This window comes from Chlorocebus sabaeus, chromosome 15 (genome assembly GCF_047675955.1).
Source record: "Chlorocebus sabaeus isolate Y175 chromosome 15, mChlSab1.0.hap1, whole genome shotgun sequence".
NCBI classification, from domain to species: Eukaryota; Metazoa; Chordata; class Mammalia; order Primates; family Cercopithecidae; genus Chlorocebus; species Chlorocebus sabaeus.
Window position 1 is genome coordinate 37,589,920 of NC_132918.1, and position 23,395 is coordinate 37,613,314.

At 36.6% G+C, this 23,395-nt stretch overlaps 1 long non-coding RNA gene across 1 annotated transcript in view; it reads left to right on the top strand.

Annotated features, from left to right (window-relative positions):
• Positions 1-8,372, top strand: part of LOC119625766 (uncharacterized) — a 181,476-nt gene extending 173,104 nt beyond the window's left edge. The window contains exons 3-4 of the long non-coding RNA XR_005241869.2: positions 6,025-6,173; positions 6,659-8,372. This is a non-coding gene — a long non-coding RNA (uncharacterized lncRNA). The remainder of the gene's footprint in view (positions 1-6,024; positions 6,174-6,658) is intronic.
• Positions 8,373-23,395: the final 15,023 nt, after the last annotated feature.

Below are 23,395 nucleotides of genomic sequence, written 5' to 3' on the forward strand. Positions count from 1 at the left end.
CACATATAATGAAAGCCATGTGTGTGACAGACCCACAGGTGATATCATACTGAACAGGGAAAGACTGAAAGGCTTTCTTCTCAGATCTGAAACAAGACAAGGATGCACCACTTTCACCATATGTTATTGTTACACAACATAGTACTGCAAGTCCTAACTAAAGCAATCAGACATGAGAAAGAAAAAAGGGCATCCAAATTGGAAAGGAAGAAATCAAATTGCCCTTGCAAATGATATGGTCTTATATTTGGAAAAACCTAAAGACTCTACCAAAAACTATTAGAACTGATAAACAAATTCAGTAAAGTTGCAGGATACAAAAATCAGTGTACAAAAATCAGTAGCATTTCTATATGCCAACAGCAAACAACTTGAAAAAGTAATCTCATTTACAATAGCTACAAATAAAATACCTAGGAATTAACTTAATCAAAGAAGTGAAAGACCTTTGTAATGAAAGCTATAAAACACTGATGCAAGAAATTGAGGAGGACACAAAAATGGAAAGATACTCGATATTCATGAATTGGAAGAATCAATATTGTTAAAATGTCCACACGCCAAAACAAACTACAGATTCAATGCAATCTCTATAAAAAACCAATGACATTCTTCACAGAAATAGAAAAAAAACCCTAAAATTTATATGGAACAACAAAAGACCCAGAAAGCCATCCTGATATAAAAAGAACAAAACTGGAGGAATCACTTCCCCTTACTTCAAATTATATTTCTGATCTATACTAACCAGAACAGTACGGTACTGGCATAAAAATAGTCACATAGATTAATGGAACAGAATACAAACCTCAGAAATAAATCTATACATCCGCAGTGAACTCATTTTCAACAAAAATGCCCAGAAAATACATTGAAGAAAGGATAATCTCTTCAATAAATGGTGCTGGGAAAAGTGGATATCCATATGCAGAAGAATGAAACTAGACCCCTATCTCTTACCATATACAAAAATCAAATCAAAATGAATCAAAAACTTGCATCTAAGACCTCAAACTGTAAAACTGCTAAAAGAAAACATTGGGGCAACTTTCCAGGACATTGATCTGGGCAAAGATTTCTTGAGTAAACCCCACAGGCACAGGTAACAAAGCAAAAATGGACAAATGTGATCACATCACATTTAAAAGCTTCTGCACAGCAAACAAAACAATCAACAAAGTGAAGAGACAACTCACAAAATGAAAGAAAATATTTTCCAACTATACATCTGACAAGGGACTAATAACCAGAATATATAGGCAGCTCAAACAGCTCAATAGGAAAAAATTTAATAATCCAATTTTTAAAATGGGCAAAACATCTAAGTAGACATTTCTCAAAAGAAGACATACAAATGGCAAACAGGTATATGAAATGGTGCTCAATGGCATTGAACATCAGGAAAATGCAAATCAAAACTACAATTAGATATCACCTCATACCAGTTAAAATGGCTTTTATTATATACAAAGAACTGGCAATGATGAATTTTGGTGAGGATGTGGAGAAAATGTTACCCTTATACACTGTTGATAGGAATGTAAATTAGTACTGTCTCTATGGAGAACAGTATGGAGAGTCCTCAAAAAACTAAAAACAGAGCTACCATATGATCCAGCAACCCCACTACTAGGTATATACCCAAAAGAAGTAAATCAGTATATCAAAGAGATATGTGTCCTGCCATTTTTATTGCAGCACTATTCACAATAGCCAAGATTGGGAATCAGCCTAAGTATCCATCAACAGATGAACACATAAAGGAAACGCAGTATGCATCTACAATGGCATACCATTCAGCCAAGAAAGAATGAGATCTTGTCATTTGCAACAACATGGATGAAGCTGGAGGATATTATATGAAGTGTAATATGCCAGGCACAGAAAGACAAACATTGCATGTTCTCACTTATTTGTGGAAACTAAAAATCAAAATAATTAAACTCATGGAGATACAGTATAGAATGGTAGGTACTAGAGGCTTGGAAGTGAAGTGGGTATAGGGAGGAAAAGGGATGGTTAATGAGTACAAAAATATAGTTAGATAGAATAAATAAGATGTAGTATCTGATAGCACAACAGTATTATTAATGACAATGGTAAAGGAATCAGAGCTGTTATTTTCTAGGAATGAATGTGTTAATGGAGTGAGCATCAACAGCAGATTTCCATGGTAACCTACAGACTTCAAAAACTGTTAATTTCTAACACATGAACAACTTCTGGAAGGTCACGTACATGTGTATGTGTGTGTATGTGTGTACAATGTTTTATAAATTTACATTATTGAGTCATTGATCGCTTGCAGTGTGTTAGCAGCTTTAGAAAAGGTAGTTATACGGAGCTCAAGGACACTAAATTCCTATATCAAGGGTTTCTTAACATTAATCACTTTTTCTCTCTTCAAAAACCAAGTAAAATGACCTCTTGAAATAGCTGTAGTATAATCCAATTTACAGTTTCATAGAAAATGTCAAAGAAAAATGTCTATTTTGTTCCTGTTCTCGATAAGTAATAATATATCTCATCTGAAGGCTCTAGGAGAAAAAAAAGGAATAAAATAAAAGCAACTGATATCTCTGCCAAAATATGTGATCTGTGGAAGCAAGTTCAACAATAGTGGTAACCAATATAAAATAACTTGAAACAAGTTTAATCAGTTGTAAATTATGTATCTGAAGTTATTGTATTTGTAGTTCATATTAATAGTCTAGATTTGAGAAATATCTCTTTAATGCACATTGATGGCTTGACATAACATCTATGATTTTTTCCTTCTCTTTATCAGTCTGACATTTTTCCTCCTTCCTTCTTTACCTTTTGATTTTGAATCATGAAATTTCCAATTTGAAACCATATTTGACCTATTAAAACAGCAATTTTGTATAGTTCAAAGTACATAAGACATGAAATAATTCTTAGGTGATATTTCAAGACAATAATCTGATGTTAATTTCCCAAATATCAAGATGGTATTTAATCATATTTCTAAAGATCTTCCACTGAAAGCTGTCTTGTCCTATGAGCTACATATAAGATATAGGCTAGTTGCTAAGTGAGCAGAAACAGTATAATTATGGGTTATAGTGGTATGCGGGTCAGGAGTATAGCATGATTTTTAAATCCTTGCATTATTTTGTAATGCATGTATGCTGAAGAAGGTTAAGAAAGGCACCGGGAATTCGTGTCCACTCTTCTAATCATTGCATTATTGGCCCTAACCTATTAAACTATATGTTTACCTGAGATATATAAAGAAATGCTGTCAATGTAAGTATACTTCCAAATTCTTCTTTTCTGCTGATCCACCAATTCAAGAAGTACTTTCTCACATGTGCTCGGGATGTAGTCTGCCAGGTCCAAGCTGGCCTTCTTGAATTGCTACCGTGCCACTTCCTTTGGTGACTGAGACTCAAGAGATCCATTTTGCTCCTCTCTATTCAAAAGGATTTCTCTGGAAATTCTGCTACCTTGGTATAAAATCCAAAACTCATACATGACCCCTGGAACTTAGGATATTCCTCACCACTGCCCTGATCATCACATATCCCAGGATCTTGACGTATCTCCACACAAGTTCTCAGTGTGAATAACATTGACTGTAGCAGCTATGGTCAATGTCATTGTCACTGAGAACTTGCAGGCCTGTTTTGCTGTTCCCTTCCAGCCTATCTCCATGTAGCTAAGAATGGCTGGCCACCACCATTAGGACTAGAAGGAGGAAGATTTTCCCCATCCTAGGCCAAAGAGCCACAAACTAGAATCCATTTTATTTTAGGGGAAATACTCTCATTACCCAGTAATACATGCTCTTATTCTGCAGTTTCAACAAGACATTAACAACACTGTATGTACAATCTCCTACCTTTTGGGCCTCATCTTTAGCCTTCTTGTTTACAGAATCACAGAATTTTGGTCCTCAGCAATAATTGTAGTTTGTCTTTCTTATTTTAAAAGTGAGGAATTCAAAGACCACCATGTTGCTGTTTTCCCTTACAACTATATTGAGGTACAATTGACATAAAATAAACTGCATATATTGAAAATGTATAATTTAATAAATTTGGACAGATGTATACACCCAGAAAACTATGAGCAGAAGATAAGCATACCCATCACATCCAAACTTACCTCATGTCCCTTTACAATCTCTCTTTGTCATCTCTCCCTTCATCAACTCTCACCACTGGTGTGCTTTTTGCCCCATAGGTTAGTTTGTATTTTCTAGAATTTTATATGAATGAAATCAAACTGTATGTTCTCTTTTTATTGTCTGACTTATTTTACACTGCTTAGTTATTTTTGAAACTCATCTATGTTGTATAGGTATCAATAACTAATAAGTTTTTTTGATTTTTGTTTGTTTGTTTGGAGACAGTCTCACTCTGTCACCCAGGCTGGAGTGCAGTGGCATGATCTCGGCTCACTGCAACCACCACTTCCCAGGTTCAAGTGATTCTCCTGCCTCAGCCTCCCGAGTAGCCAGGATTACAGGCATGCACCACCACATCTGGCTAATTTTTTTTATTTTTGGTAAAGACAGCGTCTCACCATTTTGGCCAGGCTAGTCTCGAACTCCTGACCTCAAGTGATCCGCCTGCCTCAGCCTCCCAAAATGCTGGAATTACAGACATGAGACACCATGCTGGCCAACTCATTAGTTATTATTGTTGAATAAAAAATATTGCATGGATATACCAGAATTTTCTATCCATTTACTGGTTGGTAAAAATTGGAGTTGTTTCCAAATATAGTTGATATGAATATGTATGTATAAGTCTTTGAATAGATATATATTTTCATTTATCTTAGGTAAATGTATATGAGTGGAGTGGCTAGAACATATAATAGCTACATGTTTAACTTTTTAAGATACCAACAAACTGTTGCTGGAAGTGGTTCTACCATTTTACATTACCTGTCAGAATTGTAAAAGTTTCAGTCTCTCCACATCCTTGTTAACGCTTACTATGATAAGCCTTTTTCACTTTAAGCACTACTGTGATGTCTAGTGGTATATCATTGTGGTTTCAATTTTACATTTCTTTGATGAAAAAAATTTGAACGTATTTTTATGTGTTAATATATTATGCATATCTTTTATTTTTGGAAGTATATGTTCAAATTGTTTGCCCAAATTATTATGGGGTTGCCTGTTTTCTTAGTAGTGAATTTTGACAGTGTTTTAAGTATTCTGGATATGAATCTCTTATCAAATATATAATTTGCAATTATTTTCTCTTAATCTGTAGATTTTTTTCATTCCCATCAGTGTCTTTCAAAAAGCAAAAATGTTGGCTGGGCACGGTGGCTCATGCCTGTAATTCCAGCACTTTGGGAGGCCGAGGTGGGCAGATCACGAGGTCAGGAGATGGAGACCAATCTGGCCAACGTGGTGAAACCCCATCTCTACTAAAAATACAAAAATTAGCTGGGCGTGGTGGTGCATGCCTGTAATCCCAGCTACTCAGGAGGCTGAGGCAGGAGAATTTCTTGAACCAGGTAGTCGGAGGTTTCAGCAAGCCGAGATCATACCACTGCACCCCAGCCTGGCGACAGAGTGAGACTCTATCTCCCATGTGCATGAGAAGCTGTTATGTAATATCTGTAACTGGTTTGAAAATCACTTGCCCATTCAATTCAGTTTGGCCTTACAAGCCATGAGATCAAAGTTGCTCAGAGAGGTAGATCAGTAGCCCTTTCTCAAGGAAGGGCCTGCATTATGGTTTCAGTGAGCTCTGTCTGAACATGATGTGATCCAGTGGCTACAGGTTTGAACAACAGAGTCTTCCCCTATCTCCTGCAATAAAGTACATGACAAAGAGAAGCTGAGCTAAAATTGTTGAGGTTTAGCATATATGACAAAAAAAGAAATCAATAGAAATCTGATCATAAGGTAAAGTTTGGGATGAAGACAGGTGGTTGGTGAATATATAGAACAGCAACTACTTTGGGTACTCTGGGTGCCAGGTCAATGCCAAACTCTACCTATTGGTCTGAATAAATATTTGTCCATACTCGCAGGCTTGGTCAGGATTTGTGTAGAAAGTGCACAGCAGGACTGAGCCTATGCATTCAAAGTCTTGAGTACCCCTACAAAGGAAGAGGACACAAACGGAAAATGTTCCCTCATACCAAGGATTGTCCTGAAATCCAAGACTATATTTTATGAGGTAAGTTAAAAATCACACTACTAATTACCAATATTGAGTAAATTAAGGGGAAGAATATTACATTATGAAATTAATCAAATAGCATAATCTTATTGCTAATTCCCCCTCTCCATTGTTTTACTGCCTATATGATTCATGACATTTATAAAGCAGATCCAGGATTACCTCAAAAGTGCTTTTAAAAGTGAAAGAATGCTTTTAAAATGAAAAAAAAAAAAAAACAATGAAAAGAATTATTTTATTCTCCTCTTGGTGGAGAGTAGAACTGAATAATTACGGTGAGATGCTGCCTTTGTCTCTACTGGAGGTTGTTGGAGTCACACTGGAGCTAAGAACTAGGGACCACATCCTGGCCTTTGATTTGAGGACCCTCTTGTGCATGTTTAATTTCCCACAACTCCAGAATCACTTGTAACATTGCAACTTTTCATATGTAAAAGTAAAATTAATAAACTTGTGTTACTCTTTATGTTTGGGTTGCTTAGAAGACATACATCAGAGAGAGAGAAATTGCAGTATGCAATCTCTCAGCTGCCAACAGAACACAGATGGGCTTGGGAACACAGAATGATCCAGATCTGCAGGACTGGAGCAATCCGTGGGAAGTTTGGACAGAAGATCTGATGCGTCAGACAGTAAAGGACTATTGAATGTTCCATGATAGATGTGCTTGTTCTTTTGCCTGCATGCCCTTGAATAAAGACATTTTGATCTCCAGGGCCAACCTGAGAAACATATAATTTAATCTAGTTTTGAAAGAAGAGCCCTGCTACACAAACACTAGCTCACAATGTTAAAAGATATCAACTGAAATATCGAAGGGCTTTCATATTTCAGTAAATTGACTATCCTATGTGTTTGATATTTCCATTTAATTGAATATTTCTTAACTCAGTGAAAAGTGTATGAGCCTGCTATGATAAATTCAGTGTTGCATATGGGAATTTCAAGTATCTTTTATTGAATCTTATTTCTTGATCTCTCTCCTTTTAGAAGAGAGATACAAAAAGACTGTTAGCCTGCTTGCTTCTGTTTTTTTCTGCCCCATCTCCACCTTTATTCCCAAACTGTGGTTCACACATTTATTTCCATTTTAAAAAATTTTCTCTTCCTGCTGCCATTCTCTTATTACGCATTTTTTAAATACCCAGTCCACTTTCTTTACTTTTCTTTAATGTCTGCCTCAGAGCTCAGCTTTTTTAGTTAATTGACAATATCACTAGCCTTTAGTTCTGAGAGACTGAATACACAGTCACACCACACATAGAAATAGAATTCTAACCCACAGACTTCAATAACCAGAGCAAGACCACAGCCTCCACGACAATTAGCCCAAAATGGTCAGGACCTGATCAATAATGGACAACTTTCACAATTTTTAGCTGCCTTCCCCCACTTCCAACTTTAGACCAACTGGAGAAAGACAAATATGCTGCCTAATCACCCTCATAGGATAGTTTTCTTTCAGTTATCGGGCTTCCGACTCCCCCATACCAATAGCCTTCAATCAAGCAGACCCGAAGTCTTCCCTTTTTTCCATTCTAAAGCTTTCCTTCTCCTCTGCCTTCCTTTGAGTCTCTGCCAAACATAAATAACAGCGGTTGACTTCCTTACTATGCTAGCTCTGAATAAATATCCTTTTCTTGTTCGCATCTGGGTGCACTTCATTTGTTTCCATAGTTCTTTCATTCTGTGAACTATCTAATTAAAAACTTTTTAAAATAAATACCATGGTCTTGGCTTTTCTGCAATCATCACCCCTCTCTAGCTTCTTCCTTCAATTCCACACCTTATCCAGATGCAAGCTAGCTTTTAGGAAGTTTTAGGAGGTACTTTTTTTCACTACGTATATTTTATTTGACCAAAAAATGATAAAATAGCATTTAAATCGAATGTATACCAACTGTGGCTCCTGAATAATAAAAACATAAATTTGTATCCATAAGCATAATAGGACATTTAATAATTCTTGTTATTCTGTAAAGTCATTTGGTCTTGTGCCAAATAGAAACTATAAAAATATAATGAGCTTTTTGTCAAAAACTGTTATGTAAGGCCTTGGAAGTTTCTAGTAGTTCAGTGCTTTCTATTCCATTCACGTTTTTGTTGAAATAAAATGGAAAAGAAAATAACCTTGTATATGCATATTAGAACTAACAGGTAAGGGTTTCCATGGATACTTTTATGCAGCCAAAGAGTTCGTGTGCAGAAAAAGGCATTCATTTCTAGTTCTAAGAGATTCTGTTCTGATAAGGAACTCCTGCCAATCATTTTATGTCTTGACTTTCTAACAGAATAAAAATAATATATATCATGTGTGTTACGTTGTAAGTCACGAGATAGTTCTATCTAAATAACATTTTCAATCATCTGGCCTATTCGAGTAATGCTTTGGAATTTTGTTAAAGCTTGGAAAATCTATGAAGATTTTGTAAGCAACTTTTAATGAGTTTATTGCTTTCTAGATATGTATGAGGCATCTTTTTTCTCTCTTTTTCTTGGTCATACTTAGGCAGTTTAAATTAACCAACTACTAGTGCTAGAATAGAAGTTTATCTTTTACTTAAAATAGCTTTTTTATCTTTTATCTTTAATTTTACCTTTAATTTTTATCTTTTTGTCTTTAATTTTATCTTGAAGAAATTTCAGATACCTTTGATTGAATCTTATTAGTTGATATTCTACCCAAATGAAATTTTATGCAAGTTTTCTTTTTATCTTTTTGAGAAACATGTCAAAAAAGATTTCACACCATGAAACTGCTAGGTTAAATTTTAAGCCATACAGTTTTATGAGAAGCTTGATGGGGTTCTGTAAACTTTTAATGAGCGAATTCGTTCTAAACAACATGTTTTAAATGTAGCACTATTGTTTTACACTGACTTGCACCTAAGCAATTATAAATTGTGAGCATGGCCTGTAGAATTATTTTTAAATAAATAATCTGAAAAATCATTTGATCTTAGATTTAAGAGTGAACTCTCAAATATGGTTTGTTTTTACTAGTTAACACGGACTCTGGATAGCAGTAAAGTGTAAATCATGATCAGAATGGTAAACAAAGAGGCAATTAAAATATCACTCAACTTCCAAACTGATTAAATAATAAATTTTTTCAACAAAACTTTCATGATTTATGTTTTCAAGTCCATAGATGTAACAGCTTTTTCACTGAGTGCAATACTGTCATGACACATACATTGTCATGATACATTATACTATTATAATGTAAGCTAAATGGCTGTCAAAAATACAGGTTACATAAGACGAGAAGAAACAGAAATGCAAACTATATTAAGCCGTAACATTGGTTTTGGCCTTGGCATAATAAAGATGACATCTTAATGATTACCAGGGATACTGTTTGTAGAAGATGATTCATAAAATGTATTTTATTATGGTATTGTGCACTGCTAGAAAGGGGCCTCCTTTCAAAAGCTGCTTTAAATAATTGGCATTTCACAATATGTATCCAGTATGTCATTAAGACTGCACACAGATTATAACAGTACTTTCTTTATATTCAGCATCAAATTATGTAAACTTCTGGCCTAAAGTATTATAAAGTTACTTCTTAAATGGGATCTCATTAAACTAAAGAGCTTCTGCACAGCAAAAGAAACTACCATCAGAGTGAACAGGCAACCTACAGAATGGGAGAACATTTTTGCAATCTACTCATCTGACAAAGGGCTAATATCTAGAACCTACAAAGAACTCAAACAAATTTACAAGAAAAAAACAAACAACCCCATCAAAAAGTGGGCAAAGGATATGAACAGACATTTCTCAAAAGAAGACATTCATACAGCCAACAGACACATGAAAAAATGCTCATCATCACTGGCCATCACAGAAATGCAAATCAAAACCACAATGAGATACCATCTCACACCAGTTAGAATGGCGATCATTCAAAAGTCAGGAAACAACAGGTGCTGGAGAGGATGTGGAGAAATAGGAACACTTTTACACTGTTGGTGGGATTGTAAACTAGTTCAACCATTATGGAAAACAGTATGGCGATTCCTCAAGGATCTAGAACTAGATGTACCATATGACCCAGCCATCCCATTACTGGGTATATACCCAAAGGATTATAAATTATGCTGCTATAAAGACACATGCACACGTATGTTTATTGCAGCACTATTCACAATAGCAAAGACTTGGAATCAACCCAAATGTCCATCAGTGACAGATTGGATTAAGAAAATGTGGCACATATACACCATGGAATACTATGCAGCCATAAAAAAGGATGAGTTTGTGTCCTTTGTAGGGACATGGATGCAGCTAGAAACCATCATTCTTAGCAAACTATCACAAGAACAGAAAACCAAACACCGCATGTTCTCACTCATAGGTGGGAACTGAACAATGAGATCACTTGGACTCGGGAAGGGGAACATCACACACCGGGGCCTATCATGGGGAGGGGGGAGGGGGGAGGGATTGCACTGGGAGTTATACCTGATGTAAATGACGAGTTGATGGGTGCAGCACACCAACATGGCACAAGTATACATATGTAACAAACCTGCACGTTATGCACATGTACCCTACAACTTAAAGTATAATAATAATAAATAAATTTTTTAAAAAAAAAGTATTATAAAGTTACTTCTTGATGATGATTTATTTTGGTAATATAAAATATCCTATTCCTGTATCTTCTTCCTCTTGCCCATCATTCAGTATTTGTATTTTCCAAAGTTCATCATCTGTCTTCTTGCTTTTACACTCCACCCCCCCTTAACAACCTACCCATCCTAACTATTTGAACCACAACCTGTTCACCTAAAAAAATCTGTATTCTCCACAGAGACTTCCAAATCACTGTTTCATACGCAGACTTTTCACCCAATGAAAGTATCTAATGGCTTACTTAAGAGTTCTGCCTGGATATGCATCTTGAACCAAATATGTTTTACTCTCAAACTCAGCAACTTACTTCAAAATCTATTCCTCCTTCAAGATATGCACCTGAGTGTGGAGTGGGCCTACGGCCTCCACCTCACAGCTCAATCACCAGTTTTGAAGTACCATGAGTGTCATGTCCCAAGGCCCTGACAAATTTGCCACTCCTCTCCAGCCCCTTTACTCCTGCCCTAATTCACACACCCATCGTCACTTTCCCGAATTATTTGAATAGCTCCTGATGTACAGGTTAGACTTCACGACCGCCTTCCAGAATTCATTCACTGCAGGCAGAATACTCTTTCTACAGCATGAGCTAATTAAGTTAGTTTTTTTCTTTTTTTTTCCTTATCATCTTTCACTTTGCTCTACAGGACAAAATTCAAACTCCTTAAAATGTTATATGGGGTCTATTATGGTCTGGTCACGGTGATGCCATCCTTTGGAATTTAATCACCAAAATGTTCCTTCCACATATAAAATGCTCTCTGGCCTGCTTTCCTTCGTTATGCCTTGTTTTTTCATGCTTCCAAGCCTTGGAACATTCCATTCCTTTGCCTAAAATGTCCCCTTCCCTCTGACCATCCCACTGTCATCCCACCTGCCAATATCTACCCATCAGACTCCCCCTAATCACTAAGGACAATGTTAGCATCAACTTTTCTGTGAGCAAAACAAGATCCACTGCATTTATTCCCACACGCCAACATAGTCCTTGATTCTGCACTTTAATAATCTGTCATGCACTCATCTAGTACAATAGGTGTTATGTTGGAATACAAGTATTTTCTGGAATATTAATTTCTCCACACAAAACTCAGATCACTTTAAGGACAGAACATTGAAATTCAGGTCATGAGACTCGAGTCTGAACACAAGTTTTGTCAATTCCTCAGTGTACCACCTCAAAGTTGCAGAAGAAAAATAATAAAGTATAAGAATGACATGCTTTTAATACCAAAACATTTAATGAGCTGTTTCATATAAGTCAAAAAGTCAAGATATTCAGTCAAATGCTTCCATCAACTGTGAAAATATGTGTTTGCAGAAATTCATGAGTTTTGATAAGGCAAGTCTGTTGACAATTTTTATTTTCTTCTCATGGCAAGATATCTATGAAAATCTAATTAACATAAGCGCTATAGGAAAGCATATCTCCAGATTTTGATGAAGTCCAAAGTGTTTGTGGGTGGGTGGGTGTATGTGTGTGTAAGTGGACTCTTAGTGTTCCAAACCTATGTAATGTACTTGGTAATTATTGCTTTGGGCCATAATAAATTTAAACAATAAGTGCATTTTATTCCTACTTTCTATATAATATTGTGTCAGCACTGTGAACACAGAGGGTCATGTGGGGCTCTGGAATCCAGACTTGGCAATAAGGTGGTGCAAGTCCTGCACAAATTAGCCATTAATATCTCTCCCCATCTCTAGTCCTTCCTAGCACTGGGGAAATAGCAATATCAATAGTAATAAAAATATTTAACACTGCATTCATAATGTGCTAAGTACTTTAAAGTTAATATTAACTCAATAATCAATACTACTAATAATAATTTAAGCATTGCTTTATATATATATATATATTTAGGGCTTCTTTAACTCCAGGTGAGTTAGTAACCTTGTATTTTGCACATGCATAGCTTGTCATGAGTACCTTTAGTACAGCAGTCATCAACTGCGTAAGTACTATTTTCCTTATTCTATAAAGGAGGCGTGTAAGAAACAGAAATGGCAAATAAATTGTGTTGAAAGAGTGATACTACTGAAATTTACGCCCAAGGAGTCTAACTCCAAAGTCAGTGCTACTAAATACTACATTATAGGTTTATACTGTGGAAGTTAGAACAAATAATTCATAAGAGGATACATTCAGCTCCAAGAGAGGGTTTCAGTCTATAAAGAGACAAAAGCTTTGTCTTGATGTTAAGATTTATGGGCCAATTAGATGCATATAGTTGAGCCTCAGGTCTTTTAAGTATCAGCCAATGAACCTGCTCCTTTTTTCTGAGCCAGTGCCAGTCACCTGGAGCTCCAGGGACTTGAAATCTTTAAAATGGATCAGTCTATGCTGGGATTAGCCCCAGCCCAGGAATGGCTCCTCCACATGCAGAAAATGTTTGCCCTGGGGGAGAACACAGTCTAGTAGAGAAAACCAAGAGAAAATGGGTAAATGTTCAATCATAATGCAGAATTAAATACCAATGCAGCTAAGAACCTGTGAATGCCACCACAGACAATAGGGAATGCATCACTCCAATATTCAGAGGGGGAGACATTCCTTTGTAGTTGTATCGTCTAGAAGGAAATGGAGTCATGGGCTCAACCTGGAAAGTATGGTGAATTTCACTAGTTGGGAAGTAGAGTGTAGAGTGAGGACATTCTGGATGAAAGAAACAAGGAAAACAAAGGTGTGGCATGGAAAATGTGCTTTGCATTCTTATAGGAGGATCCTGGAATATCACTTTTAGAAAAGCAGTTTAGATTACAGTGGTGACAGTATAGTCAGAAATGGTTCAAGACTAGGTACAAATTTGTAAATGCAAATATAGAGCTTTCAGCTATTCCTAACTTGTAGAACTAATTAAAATATGTTCTTAATATCCAGGATTTAAAACAGAAGCCTATTCATGTGGATGCAACTTATAGAACAGAGAAAATACACATGGTAGCCCAACCAACACTCTTCCCCACCATGGCTCTTAGAGTTAAGGGATTCCTGCTTATTTGTCCTCGTGTGGAAGCTGTAGGATGCTTACATCTGACTCACTTTTAGAAAGACTTCAACTACCTACCTAATTCAGGCCTCAATATTGTGGAGAAGGCATGGAAATGCAGCAATAAATATTTTGTATGCTTTTCTTTATCTGAAAAAGAGTTAACATCTTTAAATATTTGCTTTCATTGAAAAAAAATGCCATGTGTTACTGATGTATATCTTGTGGACTGAAATACATTCAAACAATGTAAGAAAACATACACACAAGAAAGGATTTTGAAAACCACTCTGTATTCTACCACCACAAAATTGCCATTGTAAATATCTTATATGTGCCATTATCCTTCTTTCCTTAATTGATTTATTTGTTTATTTTTTTTTACAGATAGTAGAAAGATTATGGAGTTGACATGTCATTATATTTCTTTTCTCATTGTTGGAGGGCTATGTGGAGGCATTACATGATACTGTGCAGCAGTGACTTCACTTACCTCTGTTACCTCTCTCTGTTCTCATTCTCTTTCTTATTTATTTATTTATTTATTTATTTATTTATTTATTTGAGACGGAGTCTCACTCTGTCGCCCAGGCTGGAGTGCAGTGGCGCGATCTCGGCTCACTGCAGGCTCTGCCTCCCGGGTTCCCGCCATTCTCCTGCCTCAGCCTCCCAAGTAGCTGGGACTACAGGCGCCCGCCACCACGCCTGGCTAATTTTTTTGTATTTTTTAGTGAGACGGAGTTTCACCGTGTTAGCCAGGATGGTCTCGATATCCTGACCTCATGATCCGCCCACCTCAGCCTCCCAAAGTGCTGAGATTACAGGCGTGAGCCACCGCGCCCGGTCTCTCTGTTTTCATTCTCTTTCTGTTTCTCTAACTCTCCTTCGGTCATCCTTCCCCTGAGGCAATGAATGAAAATTTCAGTGTGTTCACTTATGTATTCAGTAGACATTCCCAGAGAAAGAACGGAAAGAAAAAGGACTGAAGTGGGAGGGTATCGGTTTTGACATGTTTTAAGATTTAGTTCAGTGTCCTAGACTAGGGTTTTCTAAGTTGGTTGGGGAGGCACTAATCACTATGGAAGGATGGAAGACTGTACTACTTTGGGCCATTTTCCAAATTCAGAATGTAGCTGCATGGACTTTATTTCTGACAGCATCAACCTCATTTTTCGTCTTCCCTATTTTTCCTATAATTTTCAGCAGCAATTTCTGCCACAGTTCCATCTAAAACAAAAAGATGATGGTAATGATAGTTTGCTTTTCTGCATAGCTGGAGATATGAGACTAACCATAGTTAGTTGATGCACCAGACTGACTTCTGGATTCAGGGGAAGTTTGAACCCCACTTGTGTTGCCTTTCCTTTCCAGATCCTTCTACTCCCCTCCAGAACCTTCCATTTCTTTTTTTCATTGTGAATATTGAAACTTATGCTGTCATATTAAGCTCCTTTCCCTGTTTTGTTGTTAGGATTGACTGATTAATTTTGCTCATTTTATTAGGTATTATGGAAGAGAAGTTTACATATCTTAACCCAGAAGTTCAGAGTCTGGTAATAACTGTTGTCCCTGGAATACCAAGAACTTTGGATATAATAATTCCATCCTTTCAGTTTCTTGTTTCTCTTTATGTGCTCTTCTTGACATCAAAAATAAGAAACATTTCCTCACTGGAGCCACATTCAGAAATGGGAAAAGCACCAGGTAGAGCAATTCTTAAATCTTCTGACTTTTAAGCCAAAAGAGTGTTTTTCCTCTTTTTTTTCAAGACTATCTAAGAAATTCACCTATTAGATACTAATATCTCCTAAGACCCTTACCTAAATCAAATTTTTCTAAGGCATACTTTAGAAAATATTATCCTAACAAAGGACATGCCGGAGTCTTGAAACAGAACATCTGATGATTGTGTCTGACCAATAGTTCTAAGGAATCTTAATGTTATTTATTTAAAGCAAAAAAAAAAAAAAAAGAGAGAGAGAGACATTTAAAAACTAAAATTATCTGAGATTTTAAAAAATTAAATCATGTTATGCCATGCTGCAGAGGAATTACAAAGGAATACATACTATAAATGAAGAATCCAGAGGACAAGTAGTACTAATTTGGAGGAACTGAGTAGATATCAATGATGGCTACTATGGAATTAAGTAAGGATATAGCTATTTATTTATGCATTTAAACAATAAAAATTTCAGCCAGATGTGAGAGATTAGAAATTTAAAAATAAATAATTAGTAAAAATTACATATTAGAGACAATCTAAATATCCAATGATAGCAAAAAGTTTAAATAAACTTTGAGATGTCAACATAATGGAATATTATACACTATTAATAATAGTTGTGTCTATAAAGATGGATTATTTATATAATGAAAAACTCACAACCTATTGTTAAGTGAAACTGGTTATACATATGTATATATGGGTTGATTTCAATTGTGTAAAATACATATCTGACTTCTTATCAAACTGGAAGTAATTATACTAACATTTTAGAAGTGTTTATTTCTAGATTGTGGGCTTTAAGGTATTTTCTTTTTTATATCTTGTTATTTTTCTTCCTTGAAGGGTACTGTGTGGTCATTAAATATGAGGTATTCTTTCCCTCCAGAATGCAGTAACACTTTTGAGCAGAGGAATGGCAAGACTTGATTTACGTTGAGGAAAGCTCTGACTCGCCAGTGGAGAATAGACTGTAGACATGGAGCGCAGGTAGGAGGCTACTGCAATGACCTAGATGACAGATGATGAGGGTTTGGATGAGGGTTACAGTATAAAAGTGGTAAGATACAGAAAATACGTGATATATTTTTAAGGTAGAGCCAACAAAATCTGTCCACGGTTAAATGTGTAGTGTGTGAGGAAAAAAAAGACCCCCGGATGGTGTCTATCTTTTTGATTAACATGAGGTGTACATAAATACCTCACATTTAATGAGCACACATTACCTTTAAAGGAAGAAAAATGTATTTTATGTTCATTTACATTAATGAAGCAACAATAAAGAAGTCATCTTTATCAGATGTCTTAATGAAGAAAGCTGAAAAAAGATCAAGAAGCACTTTCAATGAAAAAACTACAAATATTTCGCCAGGAGGCCAATGCTATGAAAAGATCAAAGAAGGAAACTTTAAAGTCCTAGTCATCTTTCTAGATGAAAGAAAATTAAGATTTTCCTGTGTCTAGAATGAAAAGCCATGGCTTAATTAAGTAGCAGTTGGAAATTATTGAGTACTAGTGAATGAAATTTAGGGTCTCACAAAATTTTAGATTTGGTTCAGAGTTCAGAGGTCATCCAATCCAAACTTTGGATAGGTTCTAGAATCCATTCTTCAGTACAATTGAAAAATGGTCATCCAATTGCTGTTTGAATACTTCCAGTTGACATGTAACTCACCATCTTTGGAGATAGTCTGCTCTTGTGTCCCAATTCTAGATGTTAGAATGTTCCCTTTTATGTGGCATTGAAATTGGAGTCCCTGTAACTTCCATTCATCCATCCTAATTAAGACTCAAAGAGTTTGAACAAGTGGGAAAAAAATTTTAATCAGTAAAAATATTGATACATTTCCATAGAGTTTAGGAGAAAAAATCTGAAGAATTTATAGGTGTAAGTCAATTTTCGCTTTGACACAGAAGTGTTTCTAATATTTAACGGCATGCCTCTTGTTAATCCTCTGCTCTCCAGAATGATTATCTTCAGTTCCATGAGACAATCTTTGTATGACATGGTTTCCAAGACCCTAACAGTCCAGGGAGTCCTCTTTCAGAAGCTGTGTGGAGTGGTTTAATTGACTAATTGGAACTAGTTCTTTCTGGGACCTATGTTTTCTATGTTCCCCTTTGCTGTAAAGTTAGAATTAGAGCTGCCAAAAAGAGGAACTTCCATGAGATTCAGAGGAAGTAGTGGTCATCACTCTCTAAAGATGTTCACAGGCAATACAGTGATGAAAATATGCTTGCAGGGTTTCAGCTCGTGCTCACTCTTCTGTGCTCCACATTCAAATCTCCTTCCTGACTGCTGGCACCGTTGTGCAAGAGTAGCCCCCAGCCCACCACCAGACACTTGGGGGAAGACACACAGACAACATAGACTCAATAACCGATGCTGCCCGTAGATATAATGTGAACTCGGTATATAATTTTGAATTTTCTAGCAGTCACATTAACAAGGCAGAAGAAAACAAACAAGTGAAGTCTATTTGAATATGTTTAGTATAACCCATTATACCTAAAACGTTATCGCTTCAACACATAGACAATATTAAAAATATCTAATGAAACAACAAGGAGGACTTGATTCACATTAGGGAAAGCTCTGACTCCTCAGTGGAAAATAGACTGTAGAAATGGAAAGCAGATAGGACGCTACTGCAGTAACCTAGATGACGATGATGGGGGCTTGGACTAGGGTTACAGTATAAAAGTGATAAGGTTTGGAAAATATGTGCTATTTTTTCAAGGTAGCATCAACAAAATCTGTCCATGGTGAAATGTGTAGTGTGAGAGAGAGAAGAAAGACCCTATATTTTGGGATTAAACACCTAGAAAATACAGTATCATTTACTATGAAGAAGGAGACTAAGAAAGAGCAGGTTTGTTTTGATTGGTCCAGCATACATTATGATTTTAAACATTTATTCTTTTATCTTTGCTATTTTGATAAGCACATGTTTATTTAAATTGCAGGCATAAACCTAGAGCCAAGGAGAGCTAATTACTGAGCCCATGGTCCCACTCAGCCTAATACCCAGGCATTGCCATTATACTCGGAATGTACTTAATTTGTCTTACTCCACTATTTTCCATCAAAAAATACATTCACACATCTTGTTTGCAACTATAAAATTCACTCAGTCTCATGTTTCATGTATAGCATTACTTTGAATTCCCAAAATCATAGCCCCATTTCTTCCTTCCCTACTTAACCTGGACTACCAATTATTGCCTATACCCTCCAGTGCCTAAACCTCTTGTTTTTCCAGCCCATCGGAATTACCAGTCCCTAACCTATGATTAATCCAACCATCTGCTTGTGCAACAGAAATTTATAAGCTGCCAAACACTGCTTGAGAAAAATTGCATAACTGTACTGCTTGGACTTATTACATATTTACCATTTCCAATCTCAACTTAGTCCTCAGTACAGCTTGGCAATCCTTATGTCTGTATTCATTCAGATATTTTTCCTATTCACCAAGGTGACTATTTTATAACTTCACACTCCTGCGCAAGCTTTCACTTTCATATCCAGGAGAAAAAAACTACTTACTACTTTCCAGAAAACAAAATGAATACTCTAGACATTTAATTTATTCAAATGTCCTTCTCTGATTCCACCATTACATATATTTACTCTCACCTTCACCTGCCTTATTACCGTCATACTTCTCTTTTGCCCATCATCCCAAACTTCCTTCCACTCACTACATAAATCCCATGCCTTGTTCATGGCTCTGGGTCTTTGCAGATGCAATTTCATCTCTTCAACAATTGCTGTTGTTTCAACGTCTACACAGTTTTCAAAGTGCAATGGAAATGTTGTTTACCAGTGAAGCCCCACCCCCAAACCAGCTGCCATAGACAAAGATGGCAAATCCCTCCTCTTTATTATCATAGTACACTGTTGAGACTCAAATTATAGCACTCCTTATATTTTACTACAATTATATGTGTTATCTATTTCTGCCACCAAATCTAAGACTTTGATGGAGCAAGCTTTTTGTTATTGGTCTATGTGTATTTATCTCCAAAGCATGCAAAGTGATTTTTATGTTCTGTCACTCAACAACAACAATCAACACAGACAACTTCTGTGACTAAATTTGGTGGAGGGGGCTGGGTTCTACCCATCACCAAGCAAGCAATCAGTTCTGCAGGGGATAAATGGGTGTCCTCCATTTTAATTCTGACACTATGTAGCTGGAGATAGCATCACATACCACAGATTGAGGGTTCAGTCCCTAAGACTGCCCCCTTCCCCAGACACCAACAATTGCTAGTTTGGGCCTCCAGAACTTCTGACCCACTGGCTTCAAGTTGGAGTTCTCAAGACCTTCTCTTTGGGTTTGATTAATTTGTCAGAGCACCTCGCACAACTCAAGGAAACATGTTTACTGATTTATTATAAAAGGCATTACAAAGAATACAGATGAAGAGATGCACAGGGTGAGGTATGAGGAAAGGGGCATACAGAGCTTCCATGCCCTCCCTGGGTGGCACTCTTCAGGAATCTCCATGTGTTCAGCTATCCACAAATCTCTGAACCCTGTCTTTTGGGCTTTTATGGAGGCTTCATCATGTAGGCATGATTGGTTAAACTACTGGTCATTGGTGACCAACTCAATCTTCAGGCCCTCTCTCCTCCCTGGAGGTTAGGAGGTGGGACTAAAAGTCCCAGCCCTCTAATTCTGCGCTGGTTTTCTGGTGACCAGCCCCGTTCCGAAGCTACCTAGAGGCTGCCAGCCCTAAGTCAACTCATTAGCATACAAAAAGACATCACTCAGGCATTTTTAAAGATTTCAAAATTTGAATGCCAGGAAATGGGATACATACCATTTACATACCAAATACCAAATATGTATTTCACGATATCACAATACTATATAGATTTTTTTGACGAGAGTTTGCTTGGAGATGTGCTAGACAGAGGCAAGGCTGTGGTGATAACAGTCTTAAAAAGATGTTTTGTGTTGGACACAAGAGAGCATTTTTCATTGGTTACAGAAGTGAAATTGATCCATGCCTGTCAGCCTTAGAAGTGTGTTCATTTCAGCAAAGCTGAATGGAGTGCACTTTCTTAAGTGCAGACTCACATTGAGAAATCCATGCTACGGAAGCTGACTTCCATAGCATAAGGCTATAACTGATTGGTTGACTTTTACTGATAAGATACAGGAAAAGGAAAATAACGTGAATATCACAAATGCCACTGCTTGGTGTTACACAGTCTCCTCTGCAAAGTTTACCTTTGGCTTAGAAGAATAAACCAATAAAAATATTAATGCAAGGAACTTTCCAAATTGGGGGCTATCCATAAGGCTGCTTTTCCATTTCCAGTCTATTAAGTAATGTCACATTATCCTTGAAAGCAATAACACAGGAATTCATGTTTGCTGAAGAAGCTCCTTTGAAATTTGTCTCAAATGAAGCACAGAGAGTCCAGGAGATAAGCAAGCTGACAGGTATTTAACCAGTGTGTATATCACCTTCCATATATTATCAATTAATTTCCAAAACCACCAAATAAGGTAGCTGTTCTTATGTTCATTTATGTGAAAAGATTAGAACTTAGAGAAATTAAATAAGAGTTTCAATATCATAAAGCTAGTAAGTGACAAAATTAGAATTCACACCCAGGTCATAGCCAAATTTATTTCCCCTTTTGTATCATACTCCCGGGCCTAAGGAAAAATAAGAATACCTTCGTTTTGAAGAAATCAGCCTGGAGAGAACAAGAAGTGGAAGCTGGGAAAGTCTCTACAAGTGTTCCTGACATGGAAAAGAAGTTGTGCTAAAATCTATAATATTTCTGAACCTCTTCTACATTGATTGATGGTTTTTATAGTTATAGAATAAAAATTCAAATCTTACATATTAGAAAGTTAGACAATCTCAACAGTTCCTGCCATTCTCAGGGAGATGTTTGCTGTACAAAAAGTCACACTACAAAGCAGTGTGTTACATTTAGGTTCTAGTGGGTATCTATAACCAGTTACTTCAACAGATTCACACAAAAAACAAGTATATGACTCAATAATTCTATCTATACCATGTATTTTTAAATGACCAAAATAAACCTACAAGGCTCTATAAACTACATCAAAAAACAAAAAACAAAAAACAAATCTAGCTAGCTTACATTTTTTAAGGTTTTCTGGGAGTCATGTGTACTACTGTAGTAAGCACTTAAAACAAGAGTGGGTTATAAAAAATGGAGAGAATAATGGAGTTAATAATTTTTTAGGACGGGCACGGTGGCTCATGCCTGTAATCCCAGCACTGTGGGAGACCGAGGCAGGTGATCATCTGAGTTCAGGAATTCAAGACCATCTTGGCCCACATCGTGAAACCCTGTCTCTACTAAAAATACAAATATTAGCCAGGCAGTAGTGGCACACGCCTGTAATCCCAGCTACTCGGGAGGGTGAAGCAGGAGAATTGTTTGAGCCTGGGAGTCAGAGTTTGCGGTGAGCCAAGATTATGCCACTGCACTCCAGTCTGGGCAACACAGTGAGACTCTGTCTCAATAATAATAATAATAATAATTTTTAATGCATGTCATGAAGTCTTATTTACTAACTTTGGACAGATCACAAATTGAACTCTAGTTATTTTAAATTCTAAACTAGAGAAAAGTATTTTAAAATTCATATGGAACGAAAAAAGAGCCCACATAGCCAAGGGAATCCCAAGCAAAAAGAACAACAGTGAAGGCATCACGCTGCCTGACTTCACACTATACTACAGGGAGATAGTACCAAAACAGCATGGTACTGGTACAACAGAAACACAGAACAATGGAGCAGAGTAGAGAATGCAGAAATAAGACCACCCACCTACAACTATCTGATCTTCAACAAATCTGACAAAAAGAAGCAATGGGGAAAGGATCCCCTATTCAGCAAATGGTTCTGGGAGAACTGGTTAGTCATATGCAGAAAATTGAAACTGGACCTCTTCCTTATACCATATACAAAAATCAACTCAAGGTGGGTTAAAGACTTAAATGCAAAACCCAAAACTATAAAGACTCTAGAATACAACCTAGACAATACCTTTCAGGACATAGACACAGGCAAAGATTTCATGACAAAGACACCAAAAGCAATTGCAACAAGAGCAAAAATTGACATATGAGATCTAATTAAACTAAAGAGCTTCTGCACAGCAAAAGAAACTATCAACAGAATAAACGGACATGGGAGAAAAATGTTTGCAAACTATGCATCCAAAATAGGTCTAATATAAGGAACTTAAATGAATTCACAAGAATAAAACGAACAACACCATTAAAAAGTAGGTAAAGGACATGCACAGACACTCCTCAAAAGAAGACATTCATGCAGCCAACAATCATACCTCAACCTCACTGATCATTAGAGAAATGAAAATAAAAACCACAAAGAGATCCCATCTCACGCCAGTCAGAATGGCTATTACTAAAAAGTAAAAAAATATATAATAACAGATGTTGCAAGGTTGTGGAGAAAAAGGAATGCTTTTACACTATTGGTGGGAGTGTAAATTAGTTCAACCATTGTGGAAGATAGTGTAGCAATTCCTCAAAGACCTAAAGACAGAAATATCATTCAACCCAGTCATCCCATTACTGGGTATATAGCCAACAAAAATCATTCCATTATAAAGACACATGCACACTTATGTTCATTGCAGCACCATTCACAATAGCAAAGACATGGAATCAACCTAAATGCCCATCAGTGATAGACTAGATAAAGAAAATATGGGTCTGGGGCAGTGGTTCACGCCTGTAATCCCAGCACTCTGAGAGGTTGAGGCGGGCGGATCACGAGGTCAGGAGATTGAGACCATCCTGGCCAACATGGTAAAAGTCCGTC